The sequence below is a fragment of the Neomonachus schauinslandi genome, chromosome 8 (assembly GCF_002201575.2).
Source record: "Neomonachus schauinslandi chromosome 8, ASM220157v2, whole genome shotgun sequence".
NCBI classification, from domain to species: Eukaryota; Metazoa; Chordata; class Mammalia; order Carnivora; family Phocidae; genus Neomonachus; species Neomonachus schauinslandi.
The window spans coordinates 119,478,920-119,505,709 of NC_058410.1; the positions used below are offsets into that span (position 1 = coordinate 119,478,920).

Consider the following 26,790-nt stretch of genomic DNA (forward strand, 5'->3'; position numbering starts at 1 on the left):
AAAGAAAGAAAGAAAGAAAGAAAGAAAGAAAGAAAGAAAGAAAGAAAGAAAGAAAGAAAGAAGAAACAAAGTCCTGGAGTAGAGGGAGCAACAGATGCACAAAAAATATTATTGAAACCCCTGGCTGACCCCTGAACTACACATTCATAGAATGCACAGGACAGACTCCAAGTAGCACAGTAGAGAGCAATAGCTTAAATAATGAAAGAAGTAAGCAGTGATTGCAGTTGCTGCCCACCACAGGGGAGACAAGAGTTTGAAATGTGAATCCAGTCAAATTAACAATGCCTGCTAAAAAACAAACAAACAAAGCTAACACTCTGCAGAATAACAGAACAGATTCCAAAGACTCTAAAATGTAATACCCACATACCTAGGGCACAATAAAAATGATGGGACCCATTAAAAAATGTGAAAAATATGTAGCCCCTAGTCAAGTAACAAAGTAGACAATAGAAACAAGATGAGCCAAATCTAAATTAGTAAACAAGTATCTGAAAGAGTACAAAATAAGCTATTAAAGAAATATATAATGATAATGAATGGATATATGGCTACTCAAAATAGCAGAATTGAGATTATAAAAATAGAAATATAAAATGGAAATTCTAGAACAGGAATGTACAGTATCTGAAATGAAAAATACACTGAGTTAAACAGAAAATAGTTGAAGAAACAGTGAACATGAACACAGATCAAGAAACTATATAATATAGGGGCACCTGGGTGGCTCAGTCGTTAAGCGTCTGCCTTCGGCTCAGGTCATGATCTCAGGTTCCTGGGATCGAGTCCCGCACCGGGCTCCCTGCTCAGTGGGAAGCCTGCTTCTCCCTCTCCCACTCCCCCTGCTTGTGTTCCTTCTCTCGCTGTGTCTCTCTCTGTCAAATAAATAAATAAAATCTTTAAAAAAAAAAAAAAAAGAAAGAAACTATATAATATAAAGAACAGGAAAAAGAAAAAGAACAGAGGTTCACTGACCTATGGAAAATATCAAACACTCTGGTATGAGTGGAATCTCAGAAGGAGAGAATAGAGAGAACGGAGCAGAAAATAATACTTGAAGAAAAAAAGGGTGAAATTTTCCCAAATTTATTGAAAACTATTATTTTCTGGGGTGCCTGGGTGGGCCAGTCATTAAGTGTCTGCCTTCAGCTCAGGTCATGATCCTAGTCCTGGGATCGAGCCCCGCATCAGGCTCCCTGCTCAGCAAGGAGCCTGCTTCTCCCTCTCCCACTCCCCCTGCTTGTGTTCCCTCTCTCACTGTTTCTCTGTCAAATAAATAAATAATTAAAAAAAAAACACAAAACTATTATTTTCTAGATACCCAAGAAGTCCAGCAATCACCAGGCAAGATAAATACAAAGAAAATCACACCTAGACACACTGAAGTCAAACTGCTAAAAATCAATGATAAAGAAAAAAATCTTAAAAGCAGGCAGAGGAAAAACAGTGACACATTATATAATTAAGAATGACGGTATGATGATAACTTCTAATGAGAAAAATTAAAGGTCAAAAGACAAATGGAAAATCCTAAAGGGCTGAAAGGAATTTTTTAAAAAGTCAGAAATGAAGGTTTTTAAAAAGGAATTTTATGCTGCCGGGAAAACTGAATAGTCACATTCAAAAGAGCAAAACTGCATCCCTATCTTACACTATAATAAAAATCAACTTAAAGCAGATTAAAGATTTGAACATAAGACCTGAAACTGTAAAACTCATACAAGGAAAGACAGGACGTGAGATTTTTTTTTTAAGATTTTATTTATTTACTTGAGAGAGAGAGGGGGAGAACAGAGAGGGAAAGTAAAAGGGAGAAGCAGACTCCCTGTTGAGCAGGGAGCCCGACATGGGGCTCAATCCCAGGACCCTGGGATCATGACCCAAGCCAAATGCAGACGCTTAACCTACTGAGCCACCCAGGTGCCCCTGGATGTAAGGTTCTTTTTTTTTAAAGATTTTGTTTATTTATTTGAGAGAGAGAGAATGAGAGACAGAGAGCATGAGAGGCAGGAGGGTCAGAGGGAGAAGCAGACTCCCTGCCGAGCAGGGAGCCCGATGCGGGACTCGATCCTGGGACTCCAGGATCATGACCTGGGCCAAAGGCAGTCGCTTAACCAACTGAGCCACCCAGGCGCCCTGGATGTAAGATTCTTGACACCTGTCTTGGCAATGATTTTTTTTTGGATTTCACACAAAAAATAAAGGTAACAAGAGGAAAAATAAACAAGTAGAACTACATCAAACTAAAAAGCTTCTGCACTCCAAAGGAAACCAACAAAATCAAGGGCAATTATGGATGGGAGAAAATATTTGTGAACCATATATCCAACAAGGGGTTAACAACCAAAATTTAGAAGGAACTCGTACACCTCAAAAGCAAAAAAAAACAAACAATCCAAATAAAAAAGTGAGCTGAGGATCTGAATAGACACTTTTCCAAAGAAGACATAGAAATGACCAACAAGAACATGAAAAGGTGCTCAAAGTGACTAATCATCAGGGAAATGCAAATCAAAACCACAATGACATGATCACCCCACACCTGTTAAGATGTCTATTATCAAAAAGACAAGAGATAACAAATGCCGGTTGTAGAGAAAAGGGAGTATTTATACATTGCTGGTGGGAGTGTAAACTGGTATAGCCACTATGGAAAACAGCATGGGGGTTCCTCAAGAAATTAAAAATAGTTTTTCACAATGGGTTTGCCACCAGAACAGAGGTGTCATGAAACCACTGCTAAATCCAAGCCAAAATGGGTAAGGAAAAGATTCAATCCTTTTCCATTGTCATTAGACACATAGATTTGGGCAAGTCTACTAACCACTAGCCATCTGATCTACAAATGCGGTAGGATCAACATAAGAACCATAACAGTATTTGAGAAGAAGCCTGCTGAGATGAGAAAGAGCTTCTTCAAGTATGCCTGGATCTTGGATGAACTGAAAGTTGAATGTGAGCATGGTATCATCATTGATATCTCTCTGTGGAACTGTGAGACTAGCAAGTGTTAGTGACCATCACTGATGCCTTAACACACAGAGATTTTATAAAAAAAAAAAAATTAGAGGCATATGTCAGGGTAACCATGCTGTCCTGGTTGTTGTTGCTGGTGTTAATGTACTTGAAGCAAGAATGGGAATGATAAAGGACAGAAGCAGAAAAATGTTCACCTTTAGCCCTACAGCCTGCATAGGGATCAAATACATGCTGGTTGCTACATTCTTTTTTTTTTTTTTTAAAGATTTTATTTATTTATTTGACAGATAGCGAGAGCAGGAACACAAGCAGGGGGAGTGGGAGAGGGAGAAGCAGGCTTCCCGCGGAGCAGGGAGCCTGATGCGGGGCTCGATCCCAGGACCCTGGAATCCCGACCTGAGCTGAAGGCAGACGCTTAACGACTGAGCCACCCAGGCGCCCCTGGTTGCTACATTCTTAAAGGGTCTCCTGACTGCCTGTAAATCTCACCAATAGTCAAGCACCAAGGAAATCTTGCAAAAGTAGTTTTACGTAGAAATTTGGAGAAAACATTTATGATCTAATACTCCATATACATCCCCTCCCCCTTGAGCAACCACCAGCTTCATACAGCAAAAGTGCAGCTCTTTCTGTTCACTGGTCCGGTCCCTGTGCTATCTGAATACTTACTAAGTTGCACCGTGAAACCTCTTGACCATCACACTCAACAATCCCACAACAGGAAGATCCATGAGTGTGCCCTTCTGGCTTACACACTGGGTGTGAAACAACTAATTATTGGTATTAACAAAATGGATTCCATTGAGCCACCCTACAGACAGAAGAGATATGAGGAAATTAATTAAGTCAGCACATACATTAAGAAAACTGGCTACAACCCTGACATTCAGTAACATTTGTGCCAATTTCTGGTTGGAATGGTGACAACACGCCTTAGTCCAAAGGATGGAAAACAATCCTTAAATATGGCAATGCCAGTGGAACCACACTGCTTGAAGCTCTGAATTGTATCCTACAATCAACTCATCCAACTAACAAACCCCTGCATCTGTTCCTCTCCATCAAGACATCTATGAAATTGGTGGTATTGGTTCTATCCTTATAGGCTGAGTGAAAACTGTCAAACCCAGCATGATGGTCACCTTTGTTCCAGTCAACATTACAGCTTAAGCTTGAGTGAAGCTCTTCCTAGGGCCAATGTGAGCTTCAAGCAAGAATATGTCTGTCAAAGATGTTGGTTAAGGTGACACAGCTGGTGACAGCAAAAATGACCCACCAACAGAAGCAACTGGCTTTAGGGCTCATGTGATATCCTGAGCCATCCAGGCCAAATCAGTGCGGGCTGTGTGCCTGTGCTGGATGGTCACACAGCTTCATGCTGCTCACAAGTTTGCTGTGCTAAAAGACTAATCATAATTTTGAGAAGAAGCTGGAAGAAATTCTTGAAATGGGGATGCTGCCATTGTTGATATGGTTCCTGGCAAGTCCATACGTGTTGAGAGCTTCTCTTGACTATCCTCTTAGGGGTCATTTTGCTGTTCATGACATGAGACAGACAGTTGCTGTGGGTATCATCAAAGCAGTGGACAAGAAGGCTGCTGGAGCAGCCAAGGTCACCAAGTCTGCTCAGAAAGCTCAGAAATCTAAACGAATATTATCCCTAATACCTGCCACCCAAGTCTTAGTCAGTGCTAGAAGAATAGTCTCAGGATTGTTGTCTCAATCAGCCATTTAAGTTTAAAAGATTAGTTAACAATAATAATGCAGATAAAACCTTAAGAAGGAAAGAAGAATAATTTGTGAACTATTTGGGGTGTGTGTGTGTGTACGCGCACACATGCGTGCGCGTGCATGCAGCAGTTCTAAGTTTTTAATTTCAAATTCAGTACTTTTTTTAATGGAAACAGCTTTACCAAAAATCTGTCACAGAATTTTGAGACCCATGAAAACAATGTTTAATGGGGGCGCCTGGGTGGTTTGGTCGGTTAAGCATCTGCTTTGGGCTCAGGTCCCAATCCTCCTCCATTGGGCTCCCTGCTTAGCAGGGAGTCTGCTTCTCCCTCTCCCTTTGCGCCTCCCTCTGCTCTTCTCCCTCCTCATGCATGCACTCTCTCAAATAAATAAAATCTTTAAAAATAAAAAAATTAAAAATAAAACAATATTTAATGAAGAAAAAAATTTTTAAAGAAACTTTCTTATGATGCAGCAATCCACTTCTGGATATATATCTCAAAGAAACGAAATCATTATCTCAAAGAGACATATGTACTCTCATGTTCATTGCAGCATTCATTATTCACAATAGCCAAGATATGGAAACAACCTATGTGTTCATCAATGGATGAATGGATAAAGAAAATGTAACATATACGTCCAATGATTATTTAGAAAAGAAGGGAATCTTGCCATTTGTGACAACATGGATAAAACTGGAGAACATATGCTAAGTGAAATAAAGCAGAGAGAGAAAGACAAATATTACATGGTATCCCTCACATGTGGAACCTAAAAAAAACATCTTTTTAAAAAAGGCTAGGGCGCCTGGGTGGCTCAGTCGGTTAAGCGACTGCCTTCGGCTCAGGTCATGATCCTGGAGTCCCTGGATCGAGTCCCGCATCGGGCTCCCTGCTCAGCAGGGAGTCTGCTTCTCCCTCTGACCCTCACCCCTCTCATGTGCTCTCTCTCTCTCTCATTCTGTCTCAAATAAATAAATAAAATCTTTAAAAAATAAATAAATAAATAAATAAATAAAAATAAAATAAAAAAGGCTAACTCATAGAAACAGAGCAAAATGATAGTTGTTAGGGGTTGTTGGGCAGGGGAAATGACAGAAAAGGATACAAACTTTCAGTTACAAGTAAGGCCTAAGGATCTAATGGTGACTACAGTTGATAACACTATATTGTATAATGGAAATTTGCTGGGAGAATAGAACTTAAGTGTTTTCACCAAAAAAATAAAAAAAGGGTAAATAGGTAAGGTGATAGATGTGTAGATCAACCTAATTGTGGAATGTATATAATATCACAATGTGTATAATACCAAATCATCAGGTTATATACTTTAAGTACATTATAATTTTGTCAGTTATATACCTCAATAAAGCTGGCAAAAAAAGGAATAAGATTGATTATTTTCAAATAAAGGAACCTCACTGGGAACAAATCTGTATGACAAGAAACGCTGAAGGAATTTCTTCAATCTGAAGGAGAAATGACACCACACAGTAACTTGGAAGATTTTATAATGAGAAAGGATGAATTCATCAGGATATAACCATGTAAACTGTGTATACACCTAGTAATACAGCTTCAAAACACATGAAGCAAATGCTGAGTGAAAGGGTGAAAGAGCTAAATCCACAATTATGGTTAGAGATTTTTATTTTTTAAGATTTTATTTATTTGACAAAGAGAGACACAGTGAGAGAGGGAACACAAGCAGGGGGAGTGGGAGAGGGAGAAGCAGGCTTCCCACTGAGCAGGGAGCCCGATGCGGGGTTCGATCCCAGGACCCTGGGATCATGACCTGGGCCAAAGGCAGACCCTTAAAGACTGAGCCACCCAGGTGTCCCATGGTTCGAGATTTTAATATACTCTTTACATAGGGGCACCTGGGTAGTCAGTCAGTTAAGTGTCTGAGTCTTGATTTCAGCTCAGGGTCATGAGATCAAGCCCCATGTTGGACTCTGCACTGGGTATGGAACATGCTTAGGATTCTCTCTTTCCCTCTCCCAATGCCCCACCCCAGCCCCTTCCCCCACTCACATGCCCATATACTCTCTCTAAATAAATAAATAGGAATAACAGTTAAACAAAAGTACAAAAATTTGTAAGGCTATAGAATATATGAATAACACTACTGATCATCTTGACCTGACATTTACCAAAGCTCCTCTTCAAGTGTCTAAAGAATGTTCACCAAGATAGACTATATGCTGGGCCTAAAGTAAGTCACACTGATTTCCAATGACTGAAATTCCAAAGACAACAAAGGAATTAAATCAGAAAGCTACAGCAATACAATAGGGAGAAAAGTATCCAAGTATTTGGAAATTAAATAACAAACTTAAATAATCCAACAGTCAAAAAAAAAATGAAGAGGGAAACAAACAAACAAAAATTCTGAACTGAATGTTAATGAAAATATAATCAAAATTTGTGAGATGTAGCCAAAGCAGTGCTTTAAAAGTTTATAATAAGAGGAGAAAGATTAAAATTAAGGATATATGTTTCTATCTTAAGAAATTAGAAAAGGCCAAGCTAATAATTAAACACAAAGGGGTAGGGAGGAAGAACAAAGGAAGTAGAATAAGGAAAATAACATACTGGTAATAAAACAAACAAACAAACAAAAAATCAAGAAAAAATTGTAAAGCCATAAGTCTTTCTGCAAAAATTAACCAATAAACCCTAGCAAAATTCTCTTAAAAAAAAAGAAACACAGGGGTGCCTGGGTGGCTCAGTTGTTAAGCGTCTGCCTTCAGCTCAGGTTATGATCCAAGGGTCCTGGGATCGAGCCCCGCATAGGGCTCCCTGCTCCGCGTGAAGCCTGCTTCTCCCCCTCCCACTCCCCCGCTTGTGTTCCCTCTCTTGCTGTGTCTCTCTCTCTGTCAAATAAATAAATAAAATCCAAAAAAAAAAAAAAAAGAAAGAAAGAAACACAAATTACCAATCTCAGGAATGAAAGGGCGGATAACTATAGATACTAAAGATATTTTTTAAAGAGTAATGAAGGAATATTATGAAAAACTTCAGGCCAATGAATTTTATAACTTGGATGAAGTAGAAAATTTCCTTAAAAGGATAAGTTACCAAACTAACACAAGATAAATAAGAACTCTCAATACCTTCATGTTTATTAAATAAATTGAATTCATCATCAAAAACTTTCCTACAAAGAAAACTCCAGACCTAGTGGTTTCACTGATAAAATCTACCAAACATTTAAGGAAGAAATAATACCAAGCCTACATGTATTATTTCAGAAAACAGAAGTAGTGGAAAGACATCATGACCATGTGGGGTTTATCCCAGCCATGCAAAGATAGTTTAACTTTCAAAACCCACTCACTATAAATCACATTAAAGTAAAAAGAAAAATGATGTATATATCTAAATAGATATAGAAATGTTTCACAAAATTCAACACCTATTCATGATTTTAAAAACCTCAACAAACTAGGAATAGAAAAGATCTCTTAACTAAGAAAGGAAAATGGGGGACGCCTGGGTGGCTCAGTCCGTTAAGCGTCGGCCTTCGGCTTAGGTCATGATCCCAGGGTCCTGGGATCGAGCCCCAAGCAGGGCTCCCTGTTCAGCGGGAAGCCTGCTTCTCCCTCTCCCCAGCCCCCAGCTCATGCTCTCTCTCAAATAAATAAATAAAATCTTTAAAAAAAAAAAAAAAAAGAAGAAAGGAAAATGGGTTGGGAGGGACCATCTAACATTGCACAAATGATGAAATATACAATGCTTTTTCTTCCTCTAAGACCAGTAATAAGGCAAGAATGTCTCTCTCATCTTGTCTACTTAACACTGTTCTAGAGGTCCAAGCCAGTGCAATAAGACAATAAGGCTAAAGAAATAAATGGCATAAAGACCACAAAGGAAGGGGCACTCAGTCAGTTAAGCGTCATGATCCTAGGGTCCTGGGATCGAGCCCCACATCGGGCTCCCAGCTCAGCCGGGAGCCTGCTTCTCTCTCTGCCCCTCCCCCCAGCTCACTCACGCTCTCTCTCTCTGTCTGAAATAAATAAATAAAATTAAAAAAAAAAAGATCGCAAAGAAAGAAGTATTTTCCACTTATAGATGACATGATTGTTTGCAAAGAAAATCTTAAGGAATCTGCTAAGCAACTAATAGTATTAATAACTGAATTTAGCAAGACCTTAGTATTCATGTAGCTCTTTTAAAATTCTAGTGGGAGGGCGCCTGGGTGGCCCAGATGGTTAAGCGTCTGCCTTCGGCTCAGGTCACGATCCCGGGGTCCTGGGATCGAGTCCCGCATCGGGCTCCCTGCTCCTTGGGAGCCTGCTTCTCCCTCTACTTCTCTGTCTCTCATGAATAAATAAATAAAATAAAATAAAATTCTAGTGGGAAATAATTAGAAACAAAATTTTTAAAGTTCTATTTAAGAATATCATCATAAAAACCAAAATACTTAAAAACACATTTAATAAAAACAATGTACAAGATTTCTTGAAAACCTTAAAATATAGCAGAGAGGGAAAAAAAAGACCTAAATAAGTGAAGATCTATACAATTTCTACAGGCCAGAAGACTCAATGTTATTGAAATATCAATTCTCCCCAAACTGAAGTATAAGTTGCAAGCTCATGTAAAGAAACTGGCAAGCTGATGACAAAATTCCTATAGATATTCAAAGAACCTACAATAGCCAGAACAATTTTAAGGGGAAAAAAGTTACAACTCTTAGAGAATATGATTTAAAGAGTTATTATAAAACTACAGTAATCAAGGCAGTGAGTTGTTGGCATAAGGATAACCTAATGAATGAGCAGAACAGAACAGAGTTCAGAAATGGAGCCACACTTATATAACCAGTTGATTTTTGACAACACAACAAAATTCAAGGCAAATAAAAAGTACTTTAATCAAATGGTGTTGAAATAACTAGGTATCCACATGGGGGGGAAGGGAACCTAAATACAGCTTCACACCACTTACAAAAATTAATTCAAAATGGATCACAGATCTAAACATAAAAGTTAAAATTATAAACAATAAAGAAGAGAATACCTCCATACCTGGAGATTTTTTTCAACATGGCAACAATAACCATACAATGAAAAACCTGATATATTTAGACTTCATCAAAATTAAAACTTTCTCAAGTTGGCAAGGATGCAAAGAAAGGGGAACCCTCTTACACTGTTGGTGGGAATGCAAACTGGTACAGCCACTCTGGAAAACAGTATGGAGGTTCCTCAGGACATTAAAAATAGAACTACCCTACCTGGGCTCAGAAGCTAAGCCTGATGATAAAGCTGATTGGGAACACAAGACTGGTTCAGGTCAGAGAAAGGGAAACCCTCTTGCACTGTTGGTGGGAATGCAAACTGGTGCAGCCACTCTGGAAAACAGTATGGAGGTTCCTCAAAAAGTTAGAAATAGAACTATCCTACAACCCAGCAATTATACTACTACGTATTTATCCAAAGGATACAATAACATAGTGATTTGAAGAGGAACCTGTACCCCAATGTTTATAGCAGCAATGTCCACAACAGCCAAACTATGGAAAGAGTGCAGATGTCCATTGACAGATGAATGGATAATGGGATTGAGTCCCACATCGGGCTCCCTGCTCAGCGGGGAGTCTGCTTCTCCCTCTACTGCTCCCCCTGTTTGTGCTCTCTCGCTCAAGCTTGTGCGCTCTCTCTCTCTCTCTCTCTAGCACACACTCTCTCAAATAAATAAAATCTTTAAAAAAAAAGTAAGATTTGGCTTTAAAAAAAAAACAGACATCATGTCCATCTTGACAAGATTCGAACATCACTTCTGTGATCCTGCCAAAAATGCATAACCCAAAACTCATCATCAGACTACTTGAATTCACAGATATTCTACGAAATAATTGGTCTGTATTCTTTGAAAATGTCAACGTCAAGAAAAACAAAGAAAGGCTGAAGAACTGTTCTATATTAAAGGACAGTAAAGAGGCATTACAACTAAATGTACTGCATGATCCTGGATAGATTCTAGAAGTAGAAAAAAATACTTCCTGGAAAGTAGATAATTGGACAAATTATCACCATGTGCATTTGAACTATGGATTAGATGGTACGGTATTAATATTAAATTCTGACTTTGATAAGCATACTGTGGTAATATAAGAGAATGTCCTTTTTCTTAATAACTACATACTGAAAAATTTAAGAGAAGAATGATGTTTGCACCATATTTTCAAATGATTCAAACAAATATACACTGATAGACTGACAGAATAAAAATAAATGGAGGAAAAAAACATACGAGAATGTAGGTGGGTTGGGGGGTGGGTTAAATAGGTGATGGGGATTAAGGAGGACACTTGTAATGAGCACCAGGTGTTGTATGGAAATGTTGAATCACTAAATTCTTCACCTGAAATTAATATTACACTATATTGTTAACTAGAATTTAAAAAAAACTTGGGGAAAAAAAGCATAAAAAAGAAAAGTAAACAATTGGTGAGTCTAGTTAAGAGTTTACAGTTGTCATTTATCACAATTTTTAAAAAAAACTTTATAGGAGTGAGTTGCTTTTACTATTTTTGAAAGTTTTAAGTTTGAAGCTGTATCAAAATAAAAAGTTATCAAAAATAATGCTTTGGTAATATTTTAAAATAAAGCAAAATTAAATCAAATTATATTCTCCTGCTAATCAATATATAAAGCCCACTGTTAGTCAAAAGATATTTATTTTCACATTCACATTAGCAAAATACACAAATGAGCAATGAATAAAGTTATTAAACAACAGATGTGCTAAAACTAGTGTTTGGTTGAAAAAAAAAAGAATGGTAAATCAAGTCCCATATATTTAACTACATTTAATAAATACACTAAAATTATAGAAATTTCAGAAGTATTCTTTTAATGAGTCATACTATTATTTCTTTAAACATGTTTCTAAATACATACAAAAGACTAAAAAGCTTGTTTTGAGAATGTGCTTGAGAACTATTATCAATTGATAAGCCTGAAATCTGGTAAGGTAACACATATTAATAAAAACTTTCAAGAGAGCAAAGACATATTTCAACACAAAGTTCTGACAACTCCTTTAATAAACAGAAATTATATTGCCCCAAAGATACCATAACACTGCACGGAAAACAAACACTAGGGAAAGAATGGGTAATTAAGCTGCCTCATTGATTAATGTCTACAGTTCTTGACAAAGGAAAATGCTTCATTCAGTTGGCATGGAAAATCAGACCACCACTGAGTGGTGATTTAATAATATATATTAATCCCTGTCCACAGTATTAGACTATAAAGCAGATAAGCATGTGGCTTCAACTTATTTCAGAATCTGGTCTAGTTCACATAAAGAATAAATTTTTAAGCAGAAATATTCTACAATCCTCATTTCCAGAAAAAGAGTAGGGTGAAAACATAAGAAACTACCATTGACATTAATATTACTGAAAAGGAGGGCGCCTGGGTGGCTCAGTCGTTAAGCGTCTGCCTTCGGCTCAGGTCATGATCCCAGGGTCCTGGGATGGAGCCCCACATCAGGCTCTCTGCTCAGCGGGAAGCCTGCTTCTCCCTCTCCCACTCCTCCTGCTTATGTTCCCTCTCTTGCTGTCTGTCAAATAAATAAATAAAATCTTAAACAAAAATATTACTGAAAAGGTGATTAATAAAATATTAAACTGTCAGCTACCCTTCACATGGTGGTGCTGATTATCAGTAGAGGGACATGCCAGTATTCCAGAGTCAAAGCCAAGAGACTTGATCTAATTAATGTCTAGGCTCCTCATCTGAAGAAACTGTAACCCAGAGATGTTAAATGATTTTTTCAAGGTCACACACCTAATTATTAATAAAACAGACCAGATCCTTGGTTTCCTGACACATAGGAGTCTAATTATCACTCTTTCCTTTACACCACCCTACATACTATGAGGTCATTTTTGTATCTGATAGCCCACATTCTGAGAACCTTAGTTGTTTCCTATATGACTGAGGTATGTATGCTCATTCTGGTGTGAAACAGAACTGAAATTAGAATACCTCTAATTTAAAAACAAAAATAAAAACAAAAAACCTAAGACAAGGCATTTCCAATCTACTCCCAGTATTTCAAATCCATTTTGAGGGCATGATCATAATCTTAACTGTGTTACCTTCAAAGTTTGTCCAAATAAAACAAAGTAATGTCTGGTAACAATAGGTAATGTCTGGGCCACAACTGATAGTCATGAATCAAAAAGTATGATCTATTTTCTTATTTATGATTGAGGAATACAGCTGTGTTCCAGACATAGAAATCAGAGGCAGCTGAAAATCCAGCATTCATTATATCAGTTCATATATAAAAATTAGTGTTATGTCCCCAAACATAGGCAAACCATTATCTCAGGAAGACCATTAAGCCGTTTAATTTAGAAATATAAGAATATCTACTTTTTACACTACAACGTCCAAAACACATACAACAGTGCCTACCACATAGTATGTACTCAGTAATTATTTGTGGAATTATGGAAAGAGATGTCTCTTTTCAACCCACCTCTAATTAGAAATACCCTACTTTATGTTATGTTTAGCATCACAAATAAATAATCTCTTACGACTCTCAGGAAAGAGTCTAAGCCTTAAGAAAACAATTTGTTTCTGAACATTTTCAGTTTCACAACCATGCTAACAGGGATATTTTTAAAGGAAAATTCTCATCTATAGTTGTCATTAAGTGCCTACAAATTTGCCTCACCAAGATTTTCCAAATGCAATAAACTAAGAGTCTATGAAAATTTGTCCTAAGGTCTTTCTTATGTAAATATACTAAGCAGAGGTTAACAAAAGTTTGACTTTGCCTGTCATAAACCTTATTTAATTAAAACAATATAATCTTTGTATTACACAGCCATTTAAGATCATGAAAGAGGTAAGGAATAAAGTGAATAAACCTACCCTAAAAGTACACACACCACAAGCTAATTTTATCTTTTGAAAGCAAAATGACAGAAACAAGAAGTAGCTGTTATTACTCACATAAGGAAAATAATTGCAGATACAAAATAAGCCATTTTTATTAGGCAATATCCTTGCCCAAGGACACTAATAATAAATACAGGATTAAATGACACAAATGGGCAAATGATAAAGGTTGACAGTACTGGAGTACCTATTTGGAATTTCACATATATTCACAGGTATATGTAAATGGGTCACAAATTATGATATACTGACTCTTAGCCTAAGAACTGTATATACCATATCCTGTCAGTTACCAAACAGGGTTACAAGTTTGCTTAAAAAGAATCCTAATTCTGATGTGTCTCAGACTCAGATTAATTTATGAAGCATTTTTCAACTACCTAGACCTGTATGGGGATAAACAAAACTAGGAGGACCTTTATAGAAATTAACCGCTAATAAATACTTGCCTGATCTCTTGTGATATTGGTACAGTAGACTTATACATAAGTAAGTATATATCATTCATAGTATACTTATGAGTGACATTTTTAGTAGTGGAATAAAAAGAAATAGTATAAGTGTGTCATATAAATAAGCCAGTATAGTTTTTAGCAAATGATACTTAGGGAGAAAGTAAAAACTACACATTTATGGGTATAAGGAATCACTTTAAATACATTTCATCACTGATTTATTTTCTGAAGATACAGTGAAACATAAAGGCATGTTTTCTTGCTTCTTAGTAGTGTTTTTCTAAAAAAAAGAAAAAGAAGCTGAAATAATTTCTAAACTTGATGCTTTGATTTTTAAATGTGAGGTTTTGGTCTTCCAGGGAATTATTTTGTGGCAAACAAATTCCTTCCTACCTGCAAGAACAAAGGATATCTTCACACAAGGATGATGTGACAATGGCTTATAACATGTTTTGGACTTTTTTCATTTAAATTTTATCTTTTTAGGTAAGGAATAGATTCGCATGGTGATCTAGATATATTTTAATAAACAAAAGTATATCCAAGCTGTAAGTCTCTGAATTAAGTCTTGACAGACCAAGCTCAAAAATTTAACGTCTATAAATAGTTTGGAGATCTGGGTTCTAAAATGGGTTCTGGCATTAACAATTAAAAATCCTTAGTTACTTTTATGCTCTCTGAAACTGTTTTCTCATCTATAAATAAGGTGTTTAGATGAGATCATCCCTAAAGCCCTTTTAATTCTTGATTCTATGAAAATCTTACTTATAAGACCAGGCTTTTAAATTCAATTACTAATGTAAGACTAGAAACGGGCAGTCCATAGCTTTTCACAATTAAACTAAACTATAATAAGAACACGTTATTATTTTAAAATTTTTGTATTCATTATAAACAATTTTTACTAGATCATTAAAAGAATCTGAATTTTTAAGATCTTATATTTAGATGTTACAGTATGAGATGGCCTAATAATTTTTTTTTAATAGCAACGTATCTGTAGGTTAAGTAGAGGAGTAAATAACCCCTCTCATTTTCCAAAGTTACATTTCAAAGACCAGGCTACAAAACTTTTATAGATACTTTCTGTTAATGAATTATTAAAAGTTAACCATTATAATAACTCACCATAGATTAAAATGCACAATTATTTATTTTCCAAAACAAACCATAGGTTTTCTTCATTTCCCTGGTTTTATTTAATATAGGGAATAGAAACAGAAACAAAGACAGAGACAGAGGAAGAGAGAAACTGAGGGAAGGAAGGAGAGGAGAGGTGATGAAATAGGTAAAAAGGCAGACTTTTACTACAGCTTTAAAATTCTCATTTAATTAATAAACCAAAGAAAAAATTGGAAAAGATACTATAAACAAGCATGGTAAGTCATTTTTGTGTTATGCACAGAAAAAAAAAGTATGCATATCTTATAATTTTCTAAGTATTTGTTTTGCGTTTTCATCTTTCATTTAAAGTGTACAAAAATGCTGATGAGGGCGGGGGATTTTTAAAACATTAAAAATCACTTTTAAAAAAACAATCTTTGCAAACAGCTTTGAAAATATTCACAAAGCAATTGTGTATAACTCAGAAGTTAGAAAAAAAAACTTAAGCTATAATTCTGAAATAGTTATGTGCTAATAATTTTAAAATATATTTGAAATACTTTTGAAAACAACTGTTTAATCTTCCTATATTGAAACCCTCAGAGTACTGAAATGTAATCTATCCAAACTGAAAGAGATCTTAAAGAGCCAGAGTTCAAGTGACTTGCCTAGGTCTCATGTTTCTGTGTTCTTTCCACAACACCATGAATGGAATTTGGAAATCAGCAAAACAAAATAAATTAGCAAATTGAAGCATTTTATCACCAAATCTAGTAGGAAATTATTCATTACTGATTAAAATGTAGTCATGAGAATTTACTGAGTCTGCAAAAAATAAAGGCTGTCAGGTTAATGGCTCCTCTTATTGCATAAGCCATTAAAAAAACTAAAATTTAATATGAAAGAATATGAACCTTCCCTCTAATCACTGTGCCAGTCCTTTATAACGCCTCCTTCCTCTTCTCAAAATAATGAAACATTAAGAATCATTTTCTAAACAGAATAACATAATACTATAGGGAAAAAATGGAAACTTGGTTTATATAAAAGTTACCCATAAGAAAAATCTTAGTCCACATAAATTATTTCCTTGAATCCTTGTGAATAAGATGCATTATCAATGAACCTAATAAATAACCAATTCAAGCTCTGTAGATGATAAATCTAAAACCATGAATATATACTTTGACAAAACACAGCTTAACAAAAACTATGCGATATGCACAAATACTAAATACCTTATATCTTTCAGATAGCATATTAAGCTCTCTAAAATAAGAAAAGTCCCTCACAAAATTATACTTGTTTTAAAAGAATGAAGTTCCCATTTCACACAGTAGCATTTTATAATAAAAACTGATCCATTGTTTCAGAAATTCAACGTTTTTGTTACAATCCTTTTTCCCCAAAAAAGTTAAAGTAGAAAGTCTTTTTCTTGTTGCCATCTTAAAAAGTATGGAAAAAAAAAAACTGACAAAGTCAATAAACATACAAATGAACTATCCAATTCTTTCACCAATGATTTTTTTTTAATAAGATCTTTGCGAAGGAAGAAGAGCTCAGCAAAATGTACATTCCATATAGGCTAGTGAGGGTGCAGACTTGCAAGCCAATTAACTTGGGGTCTGTTTCAGTTTTGAAAAGACCATAAGCTTTACCAAAAAAAAAAAAAATACATATATATATTTTGTATATATATATATTAAAATATATATATATATACAGGCTGCTTGAATTTTTCTGAGGCAGGAATGAAATACTGAAGAGAGACATCTTCACGAACCAAAACAAGATGAAGAAGAGTATTGCTCAAAACATTGCATAAGACTGTTACAGGATTTATTTGCTGTCCTTGAAAAACTGCAGAAGCTTCCTACTCTCTACTAGCACTTGCACCATGTTCTCCAGGTTTCTGTCTTGAGGCATATCCTGAGCAGATTTTGGAAGATTTCAAAAAAAAAACCTTTTAATAGACTTCAATTTCTACACTGAAGTTCATTTTGCCACTTAGATTTGTTTCAACCAGCACTTGATCGCCCAAGTGCTATCCTTTCTACACTGCTCTTGAGTCTTCAAAGCCAGAAGATAAACACTAACATCACAACATCACAACATCACAGGCTTTCATACCAGGCTCCAGGAAATCTTCCCATGCCCTTGGGGGAAGTACCCTTAAAGGCCCATCAAATGGATCAAGTACCACCACAGGAGTTCAACCTGTGGGCAATGGCAGCTCCACAGACACAGTGAGGTGGGGACGCCACTTGTTGGTCAACTGGGGCTTCAAGGTAAGAGGCATTCCCTGTGCTCCTTGCTATTCCGAACAAATGCTCAGATGTCAGCTCTAAATAAATCTCCTTTAACTCTTCTGAAACATCTTCCACGTGAAAATGGTGGAAGAAGTCTCCCTGCCTCACCTCATACCACACTCTGGCATCGCAGATGACCCTGGAGTCGTCAGGCCTAAAGCACAGGCTTGTCTTAGAACATGTGGAGCACAAAGACTCTCACTAGCTTTGATATGGTACCACTGATATGAATAAAGAGCTCTATAAAGTCCTCGCCAGTGATGCTGGCACAAAACTTCATGATGCCATGAAGACTGCATCCAGAGTTTGGTAGGAGGGGACCCCAAGTGTGGCAGATCCCAACAGAGCCAACCCTCAGGTTCCACTTACTTTCAGGCCCCCTGAGCAGGGCCACAAGGTATGGCAGCCCTAGGGCCCCTAAAACCAAGGCCTCTGTTCCAATCTTCTTCCCTCCACCTCCTCCCTTAAAAAGAGCTTCACTGTTACCACTCTGATTGTTAAAAGGATAGGTACTCCACCACAGAAATGTCTAAATATTCTTTCTAAACTGTAAGAAGAAAATTGAAATCATCACTCCTACAACCACTTTCAACCTTGTTGGTATATACAATAATACTGTCTTAATCGGGGGTGCCTGGGTGGCTCAGTTGGTTAAGCATCCGACTCTTGGTTTCAGCTCAGGTCATTATCTCAGGGTCATGAGATCAAGCCCCAAGTCACGATCCCCACTCTGCTCAGAGTCTGCTTGTCCCTCTCACTCTGCTCCTCCCCACACACCCCTGGCACCATCCTCCCCCCCACTCTTTCTCCCTAATAAAAAAAAAAATTTAAATTAAAAAACAAATACTGTCTTCATCAACCAGGACATATATGTAGCTATATAGATATAGTATATGTTTCTGGACCCTCTATATTTTGTCCCATTGATCTATTTTGCAACTATAACATAATGATTTAATTTCTATATTTTAATTAAATATCCAATAGGACAATTAATTTTTAAGAAGTTATTTTAGCCATCTTGTCACAGGTATTGATATATATGAACTTTATTATGTGGGGTACCTGGGTGGCTCAGTTGGTTAAGACTCTAACTCTTGATTTCCACTCAGGTCATGCATGATCTCAGGGTTCTGTCAGGCTTTATGCTCAGCATGGAGTCTGCTTGGGATTCTGTGTCACTGTCTTCCTCTCCCCCTCCCCCAACTTGTTATCTCTAAATAAATAAATAAATAAAATCTTAAGAAAATATTAAGATTCTAAAGATAATCCTATGAAAATTTTGATGGGATTATCAACACCCTGACATACTATATTCCTGCTTCTTTCTCTATCTCCACTGATTAGACTGTAAGTTCCAGGAGAGAAGGGGTTTTTATATTTCCACGGATAGCTATATACCCAGCACTTAGAACATTCATCTGGATATACTGACGCTCAACACATATTTGTTAAATGAACAAATGTATCGATTACATTAACTATTTAGATAATCTCAGGATATTTAAATTATCTACAACACTGAATCGTCCCACTTATTCAAATCATTTATAACTGTTAATAAACTATTCAGCTCTGTTCAAAGAGCCCAGGTAACTTATCTTGAAGCTAGTCAACTTACTGAGCACTGAGTCTCAATTGAAATCATTGTCCAAGTGATCTTTTAGGTTTTCTCTGTAGAAAATCTTATTACCTTAAAATACTATAATAATTTTGGCTTTTACTCTTCAATATTTATGTGTCCTTTATTTTAACAGCCTTATTGCATTTGCTATAACTTCCAAAACAATACTGAGAAGCATAGTATTAGCAAGTATCTTTGTCTTATTTCTAACTATAAAAGGCAAGCTGTAATCATGAAGGTGGTACACAGATCAATGGAACACAACACAGAACTCAGAAATGTACCCTCAACTCTATGGTCAACTAATCTTTGACAAAGCAGGAAAGAATATCCAAGGGACAAAAAACAGTCTTCAACAAATGGTGTTGGGAAAATTGGACAGCCACATGCAGAAGAATGAAACTGGACCACTTCCTTACACCATACACAAAAACAGACTCAAAATGGATAAAAGACCTAAATGTGAGACAGGAATTCATCAAAATCCTAGAGGAGAACACAGGAAGCAACCTCTCTGACACTGGCCACAGCAACACCTTCCTAGACACAACTCCAAAGACAAGGGAAACAAAGGCAAAAGTGAACTACTGGGGAGAAGAGAAAAGATGATGGAGGAGTAGGGGACCCTATTCCAACTGGTCCCCGGAATTGACCTGGATATCTACCAGTCCACTCTAAGCACCCACGAAATCAGCCTGAGATGTAAGAAAATAGATCCAGATCTCTACAAACAGAATATCGCAGGCGGTTGGTTTCAAGGTACGAAGCGGGGAGCCGTGATTCCGCAGGCAGAAACTGGAGGATAAATGGCAGCGGGAGGGTGCCTGGAGGTGGGGATCCTACACCGCCGGTGAGCGACAGCCTCGTGCGCTGGGGACGGTGCACAGACTTGCAGACTGGTAGCGGTGGGGAAAGGACTTTAGGGCAGCCCCCGGGACGGAAACCCAGAGCGGTGGGGTTGCGTGTGCGAACTGGAAGCAGCTGGCGGTTTTAGAAGCACAAAGGGCAGAGACGTGCCCCGACCTGGAGGCAGGACTGGGAGCCTTGCGCAACCCAGGACCCTGCAGTTTATAGCAGCACAGACAGAAACAGAGAGACTGTGGCTGGAGAGCTCACTGAAGAACAGACTGCGACCTCTCTGCTCTGAGGCAGAGGGTTGGAAAGGGTCTCTTCTGCTCTGACTCTCAGAAGAGAAGCAGAAAGCTGCCAGGGAAAGCTGCCAGAGAACAAAAGCCCCAAAAAACTGGTTCCCACGGAGACCATCCCCCACCACAGGGGGGCAGGGCAACTCTGCCCAAACGGTTGCCTGAGTAACTGTGTGGCAGGCCCCTCCCCCAGAAGACAGGCTGGGAAAACAAGAGGCCAGCAACCTTAAGATCCCTAGAAAACAGGTGCATCTTGCTTGGGTTCTGCTCAATAATTTGGACTCTATACATTCCCTCAACCACCCATCAACAGAATGACTAAGAGGAAGAACCCCCGAAATAGAAAAGACTCAGAGATGATGACTTATGCAGCAGATTTACAAATGGATGCAGATATCACCGAGATGTCAGAGAGGGAATTCAGGCTAGCAATTGTGAAGACAATAGCTAGAATAGAGAAATCAATTAATGGCAACATAGAGTCTCTAAGGGCAGAAATGAAAGCTGAACTGGCAGAACTTAAAAATGCTATCAATGAGATATAATCTAATCTAGAAAATCTAACAGCTAGGATAAATGAGCAGAAGAACGAATAAGTGACCTGGAAGACAATTTAATAGATGAAAAGGGAAAAGAAGAGGCCAGGGAAAAACAACTCAGAATCCATGAAAATTGAATCAGAGAAATAAGTGGCACCATGAAGCGTTCCAATGTCAAAATTATTGGAAACCTGAGGGAGTGGAGAGAGGACTAGAAGATATATCTGAGCAAATAGTAGCTGAGAATTTCCCTAATCTGGGGAATGAAACAAACATTCGTGTCCTAGAGGCAGAGAGGATCCCTCCCAAGATCAAGGAAAACAGGCCAACACCCCGGCATGTAATAGTAAAACTCACAAATCTGAGAACCAAGGAAACCATCTTAAGGGCAGTTAGGGGGAAAAGATTCCTTACGTACAGAGGGAGGAACATCACAATAACGTCAGACCTATCCACAGAGACCTGGCAAGACATATTCAGGGTACTAAACAAGAAGAACATGCAGGCAACAATACTTTATCTGGCAAGGCTTTCATTTAGAATGGATAGAGAGATGCAGAACTTCCAAGACTAGCAGAAACTGAAAGAATAACGTGACCACTAAACCGGCCCTGCAAAAAATATTAAGGGGGGTTCTATAAAAGGAGAAAGACCCCAAGAGTGATTTACAACAGAAATTTACAGGGACAATCTATAAAAACAACATCTTCACAGGCAACACGATGACAATTAACTCATATCTTTCAATAATCACTCTCAACATGAATGGCCTAAATGCTCCCATAAAACGGCACAGGGTTGCAGATTGGATAAAAAGACAGGACACATCCATATGCTGTCTACAAGAGACTCATTTTGAACCTAAAGATACATCCAGACTGAAAGTGAAGGGATGGAGATCCATCTTCCATGCCAGAGGACCTCAAAAGAAAGCTGGGGTAGCAATTTTTATATCAGACAAATTAGATTTTAAGCTAAAGACTGTAGTTAGAGACACAGAAGGACACTATATCATTCTTAAAGGATCTATCCAACAAGAAGATCTAACAATTGTAAATATCTACTCCCCCAACATGGGAGCAGCCATCTACATAAGCCAACTGTTAACCAAAATAAAGAGTCATATTGATAACAATACGTTAATTGTAGGAGACCTCAATACTCCACTCTCAGCAATAAACAGATCATCTAAGCAGAAAATCAACAAAGAAGAGCTCTGAATGATACACTGGACCAGATGGACTTCATAGATATATACAGAACATTTCATCCTAAAACAACAGAAAACTCATTCTTCTCAAGCGCACATGGAACTGTCACCAGAACAGACCACATACTGGGTCACAAATCAGGTCTCAACCGATACCAAAAGATTGAGATTATTCCCTGCATATTCTCAGACCACAATGCTTTAAAACTGGAACTCAATCAGAAGAAAAAATTTGGAAGAAATTCAAACACTTGGAAGCTAAAGACCACTCTGCTCAAAAATGTTTAGGGGGGGGGGCGGAGCAAGATGGCGTAGGAGTAGGAGACCTGGATTTCGTCTCCTCTCAGGAATTCAGCTGGATAGGGATCAAACCATTCTGAACACCTACAAACCCAACAGGAGATCGAAGAAAAGAAGAGCAACAACTCTCTCATGAGAAAAGCGACCACTTTCTGGAAGGTAGGACGTGCGGAGAAGTGAATCCCAGGCGATATTCGGGAGGACAGGCGGTGGGGGAGGGGTCTCCGTCCGCCGCTTCTGGCAAGTGATAGAGCCACGGAGCACAAAATTGGAACTTTTAAAAGTCTGCTCCGCCGAGGGACATCACTCCGGTGGCTAAGCGGGGGGTGGAACCCTCGTGGGACAGTGTGGTCTCAGGACCCTCGGGGTCACAGAAAGACCGGGGGTGCCTGAGTGTGGCAGAGCTCCCAGGTAATGGAGCAGGGAAGCCGGCTGCAGAGGTGGAGCCCAGGCGCAGGCTCTCAGCTTGGGGTTGGCATAAACCATGATCCGCGGCACAGTCGGGCACCTGCTCCTCCAGCAGGGACCCAACAAGCGGCAGATCCGGGGAGACTCACCTTCCTTCCCTGGGAGGAGCCGCGCGTGAGTGCACTGCAGGGATCTGCTGGGTTTGGAGACTCCACCCGGGGTCGGGTGCCAGAGATAGAAACGCGCGGTCACAGGCCGGGTGAGCACGGAGTGCGGCCGGAGACCGGGGAGGCGGGAGTGACTGACGGCTTTTCTCTGGGGGCTCACTGAGAAGCGGGGCCCCGAGTTCTTGGCTCCTCCAGGACGGAGATTGGGAGGCCGCCATTTTCACTCTCCGCCTCCAAAGCTGTACGGAAAGCTCGCAGGGAACAAAAGCCATGAAGAGCAAACCCGAGCAGATTACTTAGCCAGGAGGGGGCAAGGGCGGGGCAATTCCGCCTCCGGCACAGACATTTGGAAACCACGGCAACAGGCCCCCCTCCCCAGAAGATCACCGAGAACAGCCAGCCAAGACCAAGTTTACCGATCAATGAGAACGGCAGAACTCCAGCGCTAGGGGACTACTGCACATAGAATTCATGGCTTTTTTACCATGATTCTTTAGTCTTTCAAAGTTATTTTTTTTTAACTTTTTTTTTTCTTTTTGAATTTTTCTTTTTCCCTTTTTCAACCAACATCTTATCAATCCATTTTTTTAAAAAAAACATTTTTATTTTTCATTTTTAGAGTCATATTCTATCCCTTCATAGTAGTTACCCGTATTTTTGGCTTATATATATAAGTTGTTCTCTCTTTAAAATTTTGACATAGTTTCTTCTAACAGATTAAAATATACCCTAAATCTCTAGTATATGGTGTTTTCTATTGCCCTGCCTGATCACATCCTCTCCCTTTTTTTTTCTTTTTTCTTTTTTTAAATCCTCTTCTTTGTTTTTTCAAAAACTTCTTATCAATTCCTTTTATAAAATTTTTTATAATTTCCATCTTTATATTCATATTCCATCCCTTCATCATATCAACCCTTATTTTTGTACATATGTAAGTTTTTCTTTCTTTAAAATTTTGGGAGGCACTTTCTTCTAAAAGACCAAAATACACCCCAAATCTAGTGTGTGGCACTGATCTATATACCAGCCTGATCATATTTGATCACATTCTGTTTTTTTGTTGTTGTTGTTGTTTTGTTTTGTTTTGTTTATCTTTATCTTTTTCTTTTTTTTCTCTTTCCCTTTCTTTTCCCACTGCTTCAGGTCGTTTCTGATTTGTTTAGAGTATATTTTCTGGGGACGTTGTTACTCTGCTAGCATTTTGTTCTCTCATTAATCTATTCTCCTCTGCACAAAATGACAAGACGGAAAAAATCACCTCAACAAAAAGAACAAGAGGTAGTACCCACTGCCAGGGACCTACTCAATATGGACATTAGTATGATGTCAGATCTAGAGTTCAGAATCATCACTTTAAAGATACTAGCTGGGCTTGAAAAAAATATGGAAGTTATTAGAGAAACCCTTTCTGGAAAAGTAAAAGAACTAAAATCCAACCAAGTAGAAATCAAAAAGGCTATTAATGAGGTGCAATCAAAAATGGGGGCGCTAACTGCTAGAATAAATGAGGCAGAAGAGAGAATCAGTAATACAGAAGATGAAATGATGGAAAATAAAGAAGCTGAGAAAAAGAGAGATAAACAACTACTGGATCACGAGGGCAGAATTTGAGAGATAAGCGATACCATAAGACGAAACAACATTAGAATAATTGGGATCCCAGAAGAAGAAGAAAGAGAGAGAGGGGCAGAAGGTATAGTGGAGCAAATTATAGCAGAGAACTTCCCTAATTTGGGGAAGGAAGCAGGCATCAAAATCCAGGAAGCACAGAGAACCCCTCTCAAAATCAATAAAAATAGGTCAACACCCCAACATCTAATAGTAAAACTTACGAGTCTCATAGACAAAGAGAAAATCCTGAAAGCAGCTGGGGACAAGAGGTCTGTAACCTACAAGGGTAGAAACATTAGATTGGCAACAGACCTATCCACAGAGACCTGGCAGGCCAGAAAGGACTGGCAGGATATATTCAGAGCACTAAATGAGAAAAATATGCAGCCAAGAATACTCTATCCAGCTAGGCTGTCATTGAAAATTGAAGGAGAGATAAAAAGCTTCCAGGACAAACAAAAACTAAAGGAATTTGCAAACACAAAACCAGCCCTACAGGAAATCTTGAAAGGGGTCCTCTAAGCAAAGAGAGAGCCTAAAAGAAACATAGACCAGAAAGGAACACAGACAATATACGGTAACAGTCACCTTACAGGCAATACAATGGCACTAAATTCCTATCTTTCAATAGTTACCCTGAATGTAAATGGGCTAAATGCCCCAATCAAAAGACACAGGCTATCAGACTGCATTAAAAAACAAGACCCATCGATATGCTGTCTGCAAGAGACTCATTTTCGACCCAAAGACAGCCCCAGATTGAAAGTGAGGGGGTGGAAAACCATTTACCATGCTAATGGACACCAAAACAAAGCTGGGGTGGCAATCCTTATATCAGACAAATTAGATTTTAAACCAAAGACTGTAATAAGGGATGAGGAAGGACATCACATCCTACTTAAAGGATCTATCCAACAAGAAGATCTAACAATTGTAAATATCTATGCCCCTCACATGGGAGCAGCCAATTATATAAGGCAATTAATAACAAAAGCAAAGAAACACATCGACAACAATACAATAATAGTGGGGGACTTTAACACCCCCCTCACTGAAATGGACAGATCGTCTAAGCAAAAGATCAACAAGGAAATAAAGACTTTAACTGACACATTGGACCAAATGGACTTCACAGACATATTCAGAACATTCCACCCCAAAGCAACGGAATACACATTCTTCTCTAGTGCCCATGGAACATTCTCCAGAATAGATCACATCCTAGGTCATAAATCAGGTCTCAACCGGTACCAAAAGATTGGGATCATTCCCTGCCTATTTTCAGACCACAATGCTTTGAAACTAGAACTCAATCACAAGAGGAAAGTTGGAAAGAACTCAAATACATGGACGCTAAAGAGCATCCTACTGAAGAATGAATGGGTCAACCAGGAAATTAAAGAAGAATTAAAAAAATACATGGAAACAATGAAAATGAAAACACAACTATTCAAAATCTTTGGGATGCAGCAAAGGCAGTCCTAAGAGGAAAGTATATAGCAATACAAGCCTTTCTCAAGAAACAAGAAAGGTCTCCAGTACACAACCTAACCCTCCACCTAAAGGAGCTGGAGAAAGAACAGCAAATAAAGCCTAAACCCAGCAGGAGAAGAGAAATAATAAAGATCAGAGCAGAAATCAATGAAATAGAAACTAAAAGAACAGTAGAACAGATCAACGAAACTAGGAGCTGCTTCTTTGAAAGAATTAACAAGATTGATAAACCCCTGGCCAGACTTATCAAAAAGAGAAGAGAAATGACCCAAATCAACAAAATCATGAATGAAAGAGGAGAGATCAGAACCAACACCAAAGAAATACGAACAATTATAAGAACATATTATGAGCAACTCTATGCCAGCAAATTAGATAACCTGGAAGAAATGGAGGCATTCCTAGAGATGTATCAACTACCAAAACTGAACCAGGATGAAATAGAAAACCTGAACAGACCTATAACCACTAAGGAAATTGAAGCAGTCATCAAAAATCTCCCAAAAAACAAAAGCCCAGGGCCAGATGGCTTCCCAGGGGAATTCTACCAAACATTTCAAGAAGAATTCATACCTATTCTTCTGAAACTGTTCCAAAAAATAGAAATGGAAGGAAAACTTCCAAACTCATTTTATGAGGCCACCATTACCTTGATCCCAAAACCAGACAAACACCCCATCAAAAAGGAGAATTACAGACCAATATCTCTGATGAACATGGATGCAAAAATTCTCACCAAAATACTAGCCAATAGGATCCAACAGTACATTAAA

General features: G+C 38.2%; 1 protein-coding gene and 1 pseudogene across 1 annotated transcript in view; one reads left to right on the forward strand and one right to left on the reverse strand.

Moving 5' to 3' along the window:
• The window catches only part of EXOC2 (exocyst complex component 2), a 274,184-nt gene that overhangs the window by 212,113 nt on the left and 35,281 nt on the right, over positions 1–26,790 (reverse strand). The window lies entirely within an intron of this gene.
• LOC123325486 lies at positions 2,759–4,717 on the forward strand (annotated as a pseudogene).